General features: G+C 52.5%; 2 non-coding genes across 2 annotated transcripts; one reads left to right on the forward strand and one right to left on the reverse strand.

Moving 5' to 3' along the window:
- Positions 1-3203: 3203 nt before the first annotated feature.
- TRNAS-CGA lies at positions 3204-3283 on the reverse strand. The gene has a single exon. It is a non-coding gene; the product is annotated as a tRNA-Ser (tRNA).
- A 6765-nt stretch (positions 3284-10048) lies between these two features.
- On the forward strand, positions 10049-10130 carry TRNAS-GCU. Its single transcript has one exon. It is a non-coding gene; the product is annotated as a tRNA-Ser (tRNA).
- The last annotated feature ends 738 nt before the right edge of the window (positions 10131-10868 follow it).

Consider the following 10868-nt stretch of genomic DNA (forward strand, 5'->3'; position numbering starts at 1 on the left):
TCCCTTCACTCGGTGGTCCCGCTCATATTGGCCAGCTTCAGCCTCATCTCCTGGAACTCGGCCAGCTGTCGCTTGGTCTGGTCGTACAGTCACACGCTGATTGGCTCCCCTGCCTGGATGCTCTTGTGGAAATCCCACAGGTGACACTGCAGGACTTGGCACCACTGGTTTCTTTAATGTTGTGGTGTTTGCCCGACTGCTGGAAGAAAGCCACCAACTCCTCCCTCACCGACTCCCACCAATCCCCCTGGTTGTCATAGAACCCTCTGATGCTTTCCCGTTCTGCCAACACCGCCAGGCCTTGCCTCCCTGCTCCTTTATCTTGCAAGCTCTGGATGTTCAGCTTCCAATATCCTCTGCTGTGGGTCAGGGATTTGCCCACAATGAGCACACGGTGAGAGCTGCATGATCCGAACAGTCCATTGGCACCACCCTGCACTGGGCTGTCAACGTGCTCTCCTTCACGTAAACCCGGTCAGTGCGACTCCTGGCCTGTCCCGCAGAAAGGTGTATCCCCTCTGCGGCTGGTGTGAGCTTGGGTCAGAGGAATAGGAGGCAACTGCCCACCCGCCACTGGTTCCACTCACGGAGAAACACGTCCTCTAAGCCAACCTCGCTACAGACCTGCACCAGGTAGTGCTCATCATAGAAGAGTTTCCTCTGACAGTCGGGAAAACAGGACCAGCAGTCCTCAGGCTGTCTGCAACAATTGAAATCCCGTCCCCCAACACCAAACACCGTGCAGTCCAGAGGAAGGAAGTCAGTTCCCTCCATAGAACTTTCCTTTCATGCCTTAACTGGGAACCATACACACTAATATAGCTGTAACCAGTGCCATGGAGCACAAAGCCCACCAGTAATGCGCTCCCTGGTCAGAGCTCCAGCACCTTCTGTACTCGCAGCATGAATGGGAATAAGACTCCCACTCCATCATTCTTCCCTGGCACAGAGGACCAGAAAGACAGGCCCTTCATCCAATCACCTTAGAATCATAGAATCTCAGGGTTGGAAGGGACCTCAGGAGCTACCCACCTTCTGACCATCAAGCTACCCTAGAGTTGTTAATGTGCATTTCCTGAACACCCACCATGTCCAAGTCCAGCTGCTCCACGGCACTGAACATCAAGGGCCACCAAATCCCTTCCACCTTCCACATGGCCACTTTAACAGATGCCTCTCCCAGGGTACTGCCCTCACTCAGCTGCACAGAGGAGTTTTCATCCCCTATACCTGCCTGTCACTGCCCAGCACCCCCTCTGGCACCATTCCTGAGGGCCACCCTGCCTCACTCTTTTCCTGCTATATTGGGTCCACCAATAACTCATAAGGAGAGACAGGTCCTGTCCTTCATTGTTAAAGGTCAGGCCAGCCAACTAAGGGAAGAAGCCCACAGTATCTTTTCCTACTGCAGAGTCCAAGCTCAGGGACTCACTTTGGGTGCAGGCACCGCTGTGCTCCCAGAAAACAAGCCACCACTGCACAAAGAGGGATGAAAGGGCCTACCAAGGCCTGGGATCGAACCAGTGACCTGTAGAACTTCAATCTCTTTCCTTAGAGGTTTTTAAGGTCAGGCTTAACAAAGCCCTGGCTGGGATGATTTAGTTGGGTTTGGCCCTACTTTGAGCAGGGGGTTGGACTAGATGACCTCCTGAGGTCCCTTCCAACCCTGAGATTCTATGATTCTATGAATCTATCGCTTTCCCAACTGAGCTATTTTGTGGAAATACTTTGGCCTGTTGCTTCTCTGTCTGGGAGGATTTTGCAGCAGTTGCACACAAAAAGGACGTCATTTTGAGCGTCCCATGAAGACAAGACTTCCTTTTGCCTGCCTTGCTCAGCTTGACTTGCTTCCTCACCCCGTTTCTGCCCTAGTGCCCGGGTTCACCTGGTGGCAGAAGGGGACTGGGGGCCAGTGGCGCGGGGAGGAAGTTGACCTGGACCCTGAGCTAGACTAGACCCTGTCGGCAAGAGTCTGGCCACTACTTGCCGCCCCACCTTGTTGTCCTGGCTTCCACCACTGGGCGTCATTTACGGAGGGAAGTGGGGCTTCTGCCTCCCCTTCCCGATTTTCACACCGCAGAGGAGTGCGAACAGGAAAACGAACAGCTGCTCCACACCCCCACCGGAGGAACCGGGCGCCCTTAGCTGTGGTGAGTAAGAAGTGTCTGTTGGCTGACAGGGCCTGTCCCGGAGGAGCTGGAACAGCAGCTGCCGCCTCCCCCTCGGCTCCAGGCTGTGGGAAATGCTCATTGCCTGGCTGCATGGGCGGATGCTGCTCCGTGCTCTGGAGAGCATCTGTATTGCTCTGTCAACCCCCTGTCTTCACTGAGCTGGTCTGGTAAGGTCCCAGGTGCCCACTCCGGCCTGGCAGCTGAGAGTCTGTGCAGACATCAACCCCCCTGCCAGCCCCACAGGCAGCAGCAGCACCACAGGGGCACTCAATGCACTTCCTGTGGGGAAATGGCTCCTTGGCGTCCAGCTGCTAGAGTGAAAGCCAGGAGAGAGCAGTGTCTGGCTCACCTTGGGGGCGAGAAGAGACCTGGTGAGTGCAGATCTCCCTCTGTCTCCCCCCACAATGCTGGTCAGTTTTATTGTCACTGTGATAGTCAGTGCTTCCCTTCAGGGCCGGCCCTAGTGGGGTCCGGGACAAATCCCTCCCTTTCTGCCCCAGTCCCTGCCCCCACTGCACCCTTTCCCCCAAGCCACCACCCCGTCCCATCTCTTCCCGCTCTGCACCTTCCTGCCCCATTCCTCTCCCTCCCCCACCTCTTCCCGTCCCTGCTCCTCCCCATCCGCCTCCTGCATCCCACTGAACAGCTGATCACTGGCAGGTGCTGAAGGGGAAGAGGAGGAGCTTGTCGGCAAGGCCTGTAGCAGGGGCACTGAGCACCTTTTTTTTTTTTTTCTGTTGGTTCTGCAGCCCTGTTGCTCCCATGGAGTCGCTGACTTGGCTCCTTTCACACGCTAGAGAGAGGAGCAGAACCAGGGCTATGGCTGATCTATGGGGCACTAGGTGAGCGGCAGAGGCTACAGGGGCTAAGAGTTTGCCTGACACCTCAGGGACACAGTGTGAGGTGGTGTCCCAGGGATCTCTATGAAAGGAGCAGAACAGGATTTACTTGGGGTGGGGAGAAAATTGAGAGTGTCTCAGGGGGTTGTACAGAGGTATTGCCCTGGTGAGAGACTGGCTAAAACACAGGCCTCGCTGTGAGCAGGGTTCGAACCTGCGCAGGGGAACCCTATTGGATTTCGACTCCAACACCTTAACCACTCAGCTATCAGCACAAAACTGCCTCAATGCCAGAGAAACTGGTAAAGAATTGCAATGCCCAGGCATGAAATCATCTGAACTACAGAATTCCCACAGCAAACCTGGCTCTCAAAGCACAGGGGGGATTTGGATTTGTTCTCTTTGCTTAGCCATGTGCAGTCGCACAGAGAGCGCATTTAAAAGTCTCCTCTCCCACAGAGCGGGAATGGGAAATGATTCTGAACTTGAAGCCTGATGTGAATGACGATGTCTGGACCACAGGGCCAGGGACTGGCCTTTGCTATAGAAACCAGTGACACACGGAACCAGGCTAAGGAAAATGTTTCCTGGAGTCAATAACTGGATTAGCAGCAGTATTGTGTAGAGAAATGTCTCACAAGAGGAGTCAGCACATTGGTGGTTTGGTACAGGGGGGCAGGTCTAGCTTTGGTTTCTGGCCAACAGAGGAATGAGTTTTATTGTCTCCAAATTTCAGTAGAAAAATTCAGACCCAAACTGTGTGTGGTGGGGGTTTCTCTGGTTTTCGTTTGTTTTGTTTTGTTTTTCTCATTTGAAATGTCCTTGATAATTTGTCTGGGAAAACTATTTGGACAAGGCCAAGGAAGAGTTAGAACAACTACAAATCTCCATGGGAGTGAGGGGGTCTCTCAGCGCCGGGGGAGAGGTGGAGATTTTCATGGAGGGGAGTTGAGGAGATAAATGAGAGGCTTTGCTCCAGCAGAGGGAATGGCTTGGAAGTTTCATTTTTACCAAGTGAATCCCCCCGGCACACACACGTTGCTCCCCTGCTGCTGCTGCTCCATCTCAAACTCCACTGTTACCCCTACCATGTGACCTACAGCTTCCTGCTGACAAAGCCCTTATGTATAAGAGACAAAATATCAGGCCCGACACCTGAGCTGGGGACCCGCCCCCATAACACTGCTCGAGGGCCTGGGCCCGGGGTGTTCACAACACCCTCCTCACCCCTCCCTGAGCCCAGCCTGGCTCCTCACCTGGAACAAAGCAGAAGCGTTCGTCGGCCTCACTACTCTCTGAGTCCCAGGTGCTGCTGGTGTCCCATGGGGAGCGGGCCGAGCTGCTGGGGCTGGGAGAGGGATCCTCCACCTCCTGCCCTGGGAAGGCTGGAAGGTCCCCACTGACCGGGCAGGGCAATGCCTCCTGCTGGAAATGAGGGCTGGGCTCCTGGGGCCGCTGCTGCTCACACAACAAGCTCCGGAGCCACTCTGCCCGGTTCCGCTCCTGGGCTGGGTCCTACCTGCCCAGCCACATCCTGGCCCAGCTCCATTTTGGCCTGGCCGGTGCCTCTCCCACCTCGGCGCCTGCACCGGGAGCAGGTTTTCTCCGCCAGAAGGCTGGGCACTTCCACCTCCTGGCCCGGCCGGGAGCTCCTTCCCCGCCAGCGGGGACAGAGGGGCCGCTCTGCTCCTGGGGAAGATGGCAGCTGCTTCCCTCAGGCTCTGGGGCCACCTGCAGAGCCTTCTTCCTGAACATCCTCAGGAGCCTGGCCATCCTGGAACTGAGCAGGGAGCAGGCGTGAGTCTGGGGTCAAGGCAGCCTTTCACTCATGGGCCTTTTCGCTCCCTCCTCATCCCTGCTCCAACCAGAGCAGCCCCTTCTCCCCACACATGAGTGCAGGGAGTGCAAGCTACACACACTGGCAGGAGTTCATTGCATGATCTGCTCCCCCTCAACATTCCCCCTCATCATCTCTGGGGCTGCAAGAATCGGGGAGTCTTGTCCTTTTAGAGCACTGGGGTCAGTCACAAAGACCATTGGTCACTTTGGACAAGCAGCTCCCTCCTGCCAGCCCAGGCCACACTCACACCTCCCCTCCACTCCCAGGCTAGAGAAGGAACAATCCCCACTTTAAAGTCCCTAGGCATAGCAATGCCAGGGCCCCCTCATTTCCCATTGATTTCCATGCTCAGCAGCTCCCCGGGTCTGGATCAGCTCAGAGACTCTCAGCCTGGGGAACAGTCTCCCACAAGGGAAGGGCTGGGAGCCCCATTGCTGGGACCTTGCCAAACACACTGGAGACGGCTCTGGAGAAGCCCCTCCCTGGTCTGAGAGTGAGGGGCTCCTGGGGGCTGTTTGCAAATCCAGTGTCCTTTGGGAGAGATTCTCTCCCCCTCTTTCTGCCTCTCCCCAGACAGACAGGGGACACCACCGAGGAACTCTAATGCCACTCACTTGCGAGCGATGGATGGAGGATGTTCAGTGTCATACCTCGCCCTTCGCTTCACTCTCCAAGCCCAAGGCAGGCTGGAGAGGGGCGTGGTGACCTGAGGAGTTACCCTGCCCAGCCAGCAGGCAGGGTGATGACACTGGGCAATCGGCTGGCTGTGAAAACAAGAGTTTGTCTTATTGCCAAGGAAAGGAGAAACTTCGCCAGCAGCAGGGGGTGCAGAACATCACCCTAGTGCGGGGGTGACAGCGCCTCCGGGATCCTGAAATCCCAGCACTTTACACACCTTCCTGGAGCCTCCCAACCCCCCTGGACTGTCGGGACTGTTTCCCCAACCCTACTGATGAGAAACAGGCCCGGGGAGGGGAAGCTACTGGCTCAGGGTCACCCCAAGTGTCAGAAGTATGGATGGGACCCAGCAGTCCTTCATTCCAGGCCCCTTCGCTAACCACTGCTGCACACTCCCTCCCACAGCTGGCAATTACAAGCAGGCCCTCATGGCACCTCCCCCTGCCTTTGAGAAGGAGTGTGCTCCGCTGGAGTGACTGGGCCAGGGGATTGGGAGTCAGGACTGCTGAGTTCCATTGCTGGGGATTTAATACTTTCCCGCTATTGGAAAGTGCTGGGAGAATCCCCCAGCCAAAGCAGCTCTGACAGTGCTAAGCAGCATCTGACCATTCAAGGTCGGAGTGCACTGCCCAGGAGGAGGAGTGTTTGGCTCTGGGGTTTCACTTCAGCCCAGTCTAGAGAGAGGGGCCCAGCCATGGAGTTTGGCTCAAGAAGACCAATTCTCCAATTTGTTAAGGGCGTTTTGAATTCCAATCGTGTGCTCCAAAGTGCTTGGTGTCAGTTGCAAATTTTAGAAGCATGCTCTCCACTCCATTTTCCAAATCATTCACGAAATTATTGAATAGTACCGGACCCCGGACTGATCCCTGCCAGACCCACTAGGTGCACCCTCTCCATTGGACAGCCAGACATGGAGAAGGGCTCTTGGAGTCTGGGCTTTCAACCAGCTCTGCACCCACATGACACTGATTGCATCTAGACCGAATTTCCCTCGTTTGCTTGTGAGAATGTCCTACAGGACTGTGTCAAAAGCCTTAGTAACACTGAGATAGATCCCATCTACTGTTTACCCACCTCCACTAGGCCCTGAACCCTGCCAAAGAAGGAAAGAGGATTGGTTTGGAATGATTTGTTCTTGACAAATCCATGCTCACCAGTCCTAAGAACCAAAGTAGGTGCTGCTGACAAACGGATTGTTTATAATATATTCCAGTATCTCTCCAGCTATGGAAGTGAGGCTAGTTAGTCTGTATGTCCCAGAGTTCTCTTTGTTCCCCTTTGAAAGATAGGTCCTGTCTTGTTCATGGATGGAAAGATGTTCTTTTTCAGGGATCTCAGACGAGAACTGGGGCACAACACCTGGTTTGTTAAGGCCACAAAAACAGAGGCAGGAACCTCTTCAATCCTGCTGGCAAAGAACCCCAGGTACCTAAGAGACAGGGACTCACATCCCTGAATGGGCTTTAAAAAAGGCAGTGGTTAAAAAGTTTGGCCCCGACCATTTTTTGTTTCTGCAGACTAGACATTTTAGCAAACTTTGGAATTCCTTGGTGCTAAACACCATGAAACTCCCCTTTCTCCTTCACAGAGGGCTTTAACGCCCCTTATCTCACTCAGGCTCACAACTGCCCAGAGTTAGAGAACTGTCCCTGTTCCCATTGAACAGATGGGGAGGAACCTGAGGTACAGAGAAGGGAAGTGACCTACCCAAGGGCCTACACAGCAAGGCGGTGACAGAGTCAGAAAGAAAAGCCACCAGTCCTGACTCCTGTTCTAACAAACAGCAAAACCCCCCCAGAGGCAGGGATAGAGCCCGGGAATCAAGATGGTGGGGAAATTTCACTGAAACCATTTCTGTCAGAAAATACCCTTCAGACTAAACCAGTTTGTTTCTTGAAATCATAACAAGCGGGATGAAAGTTCTTTGCAAAAATATGTTGTTGCAAAACAAAAGCATGTCCTGTTTGTCAGAGTGTGTTAAATTGTCTCATCGCACACAAAGAGGAGACACTTAGATCTCAAAAATTAGATAAGATGCTTCAGTCTGAGCTAAGTAGTTGCTGCTCTTAATAATTTCAAAATAAAAAAATACAAATCAAATGGACTATTTCAGCTATTCTATTATGTCATAATCTAATAGGAGTAAACGTGATAGGACACCTCATATTATGCACTACTCCCAGTGACACTCTCCAATGGATCCCCATCCTCCACCCACTGTGAGGTAGGTAGGAGCGGATCAGTATTATCCCTACTTGAAAGAGGGAGAAGCTAAGGCTGAGAAAGGAGAATTGACTTGTCGTAGGTCACACAGCCAGTCAGTGGCAGAGTTGGGAATAGGACCCAAGAGCCCTGATTTTCAAATTAACCATCGAATCTTGAATTTCAGGCATTGAATGACCTGAATAAAGTGCTCCAGACCAACAACAGTGCACAGTAATTATTAAGCAAGTATTTTAGGAGAACTGGAATGTTAGAGAGAATCATGAACTGCTCAGAGACAATTAATGCAGAGAAGCAGCAAAATTAATCAAACATATAACTGGCTATGACTTATTTACTTGGTCTTAAAAGAGAACAACAGGGACCCGAGTCTCCTCCCTGTCAATAACCCCCTGCTCAGCCAATCAGGGTAGAGACTGAGGATGGGAGGCTGGGGGTTCTCACCAGAGAGCCCAAAGGATGGCCCAGGTCACTGGTGGGGATCACTGCCCCAGCACTATTTCAGGCCCACATTTTTGGGTGGACCTCCCACAGTGGGAGCTGCAGAGCACTCCCCCGCAACACACCCACACCCACACACCCTGCTCCTGCTGTTGGGAGGGGAACAGGTGAAAGGACAAAAGAAGCAAGAGACAAAGAGATAGGAGGAAGGGATGGATGGAGGAAAAGGTGAAACAAAAAGGACAAACCCTAATGTCCCCAGTGATTCTATGGGACAAAATCCCAGGTGTGGAATAAAATTCTGCCTCCTTAAGCTTGTGTTTTCCATGCCTAGAATTCAACCCTCACCAGATGGATCAGACTGAACAGGTTTCAAACCTCGAGGAGGCTCTTACCTTCTAAACAGAGACAGCTGTTTTCTAGTAAAATCAGGAAAAGGGAAGGAGGAAACTCGAAAGTGGTTCCTCCTGGCACTCACGTACGTGAACCCGAATACTCTCTCAGTTCTCAAAAAGAGACCTCGAGAAGGAGACTTGCTGAAGCAAAGCCACAGGGGTCTCTGAGGTTTCCCTGGCCCCTCACCCCTGTCCTGCCTGGCTGATGTCAGCATCTCTCTGTGAGGTCACCACCTCCCCACCACTTTTGACCAATAGTGTGAGGTCCTGCAAAAAGCCTTTGTGATGTCACTGCCACACCCCTCCCTTGCTGTGCTAATGTCCTGCCCCTGGCCAGGCACTTTGGAGGCTTGAGCTACTCCCTGTGGATCACCCCACTCAAGGAGCGTTTGTTCTAGGAAGCTACACTATGGTTCTGTTCTCACTGAATGGTCATTTCCAATTGTTTGCTCAGATCAGCATTAGGGAAAATGATGCCCTGGGCAAAGCTTGTACTTTGGCACTTCCCCATTGCCCCTGGACGATCCCCACTCTCCCTTTACTGCTAGCTCCTGCACTCCCAAACCTTGCACCTCCTTCACCCCTAACTCCTGCCCCCTCCTGTGCCCCCTTTGACCTTAACTCCCTGTGCCACCAGCCATTGCCCCTCTCCTGCAGCCCCTTCACATGGTTCCAGTGCTGGGGGCCCCGCACTTGTTCTCCCTTTCCCTGGGCTTTGGCATCACTAGCCCCTGATTAGCGAGTAGGGTTCAGTGATCCCCAAAATATGGGGCATGACTCCTAGGGGGACACAGAGGAACATTCATGGGGGCACCTCAGGGCCTGAGCCAGCCCCCATGGAGGTAGCAGCACTCAGCCCCACTCTGTCCCAGCTCTTCCCCAACCCCACCCTCAGCCTGGGCCTCTGGATCCCAGCTCGGCCTCGACCCCCTTACCCAGGTCTGCACCCCTCTCTCCAGCAAGCAACAGCCCCACTCCCAGCCTCGGTTCTTGACCGCGGCTTCCGAGGGTCCACAGCCATGGATAAGAGGGCACACTGTGAAATGTTTGGGGACCACTGTTTTAGGATGATGCTCTCAATCACTTCTATGAAGTCTAATAAAAGCTATTCCTCACCCACCTACCCCTCCAGCAGGACCAACTAGGTATGTTCAGCTGCCCTTCAGTCATGCAGGAAGGATAATAACATTTCATTCCATTCAATCCTAAAGTGATTTGTAACCCAACACCAGCCAAAGCTGGTCATTTTGGGAAAGTGGCCCCATCATGCTGCATACCTGGGCAGAGTAGGTGTGTCTATGCAAACACGATCTGTTCCTGAAGTCTTTCCCCCAGCTCCTCACTAGATGTGAGGTGGGGAGATCATTCAACCCCTGCTTCCACTTAGTATTTAAAAATGCCTTATTGTCCCTAGCTCTTTCGGCCTTAGATTCCTCCTCCTCTTTGTTTCTTGACACCTCAGATGAGGTGGCTGAGTGGTTAAGGTAATGGATTGCTAATCCAGTGTGCTCTGCATGCATGGGTTCAAATCCCATCCTCATTGGATGCATTTAGTCTTTACCCCTCCTTTATAGACATCCATGTCCCCCTTTGGTACAATGACAGATCAAACAATATTGCTTCTTGCAAACAAAAACCTTCAGAAACTCAGACCCCACCTTGCTTTAAATAAAATGTCTAAATCCCAGATTTCTAAAAAAAAAAAAAAAATTCTCTAGTCCTGTATTTCTTAATTTTTGTCTCAAAAGGTAACATCCTCATCATCTCCCCCAAACACCCTGGGACCTGCCCAAATTATTAAAATACCCTCAACCCGAGCAAGGCCAGAACAGTGAACCAGAGCTAGTGGCTAGGCCAAGCTGTTCTGAAGGAGGCAACTCAAACATTTTCTCCCTGCTTCCCTTGGCAAGGTATGACTTAGAAAACAAAATTCCCCAAACTGAAAATTTTCTGCTGAAAAACCAATACTAGTCTGGTTGGGGACTTTGGTTTGAAAGTATTATTGTTATTATTCTCTTCTGATTTCTGAATCAGTTCAGTCCAGTCTTTGTCCTCCAGGTGTGTTTCCAGCTGCTGAGTTGTGGGGGAAAGAGGCCAAGTCATGATGTCTCTTCCCCTCTTTCATAGTTTCCTTCCAACTTGCTAGGAAGCTCCTTTGCTACAATGTGAGTCAAGCAGTATCCATTGTCTCTGTGCTATCTCGGAGAAGTCTGCATTGTACACGGTTCCTGGGATAGTCCTTGGGAGTGTGGATACCTTCAATGGGCCAGCAGTGAGTCTG

Source organism: Mauremys reevesii, unplaced genomic scaffold, assembly GCF_016161935.1.
Source record: "Mauremys reevesii isolate NIE-2019 unplaced genomic scaffold, ASM1616193v1 Contig2, whole genome shotgun sequence".
NCBI lineage: Eukaryota > Metazoa > Chordata > Testudines > Geoemydidae > Mauremys > Mauremys reevesii.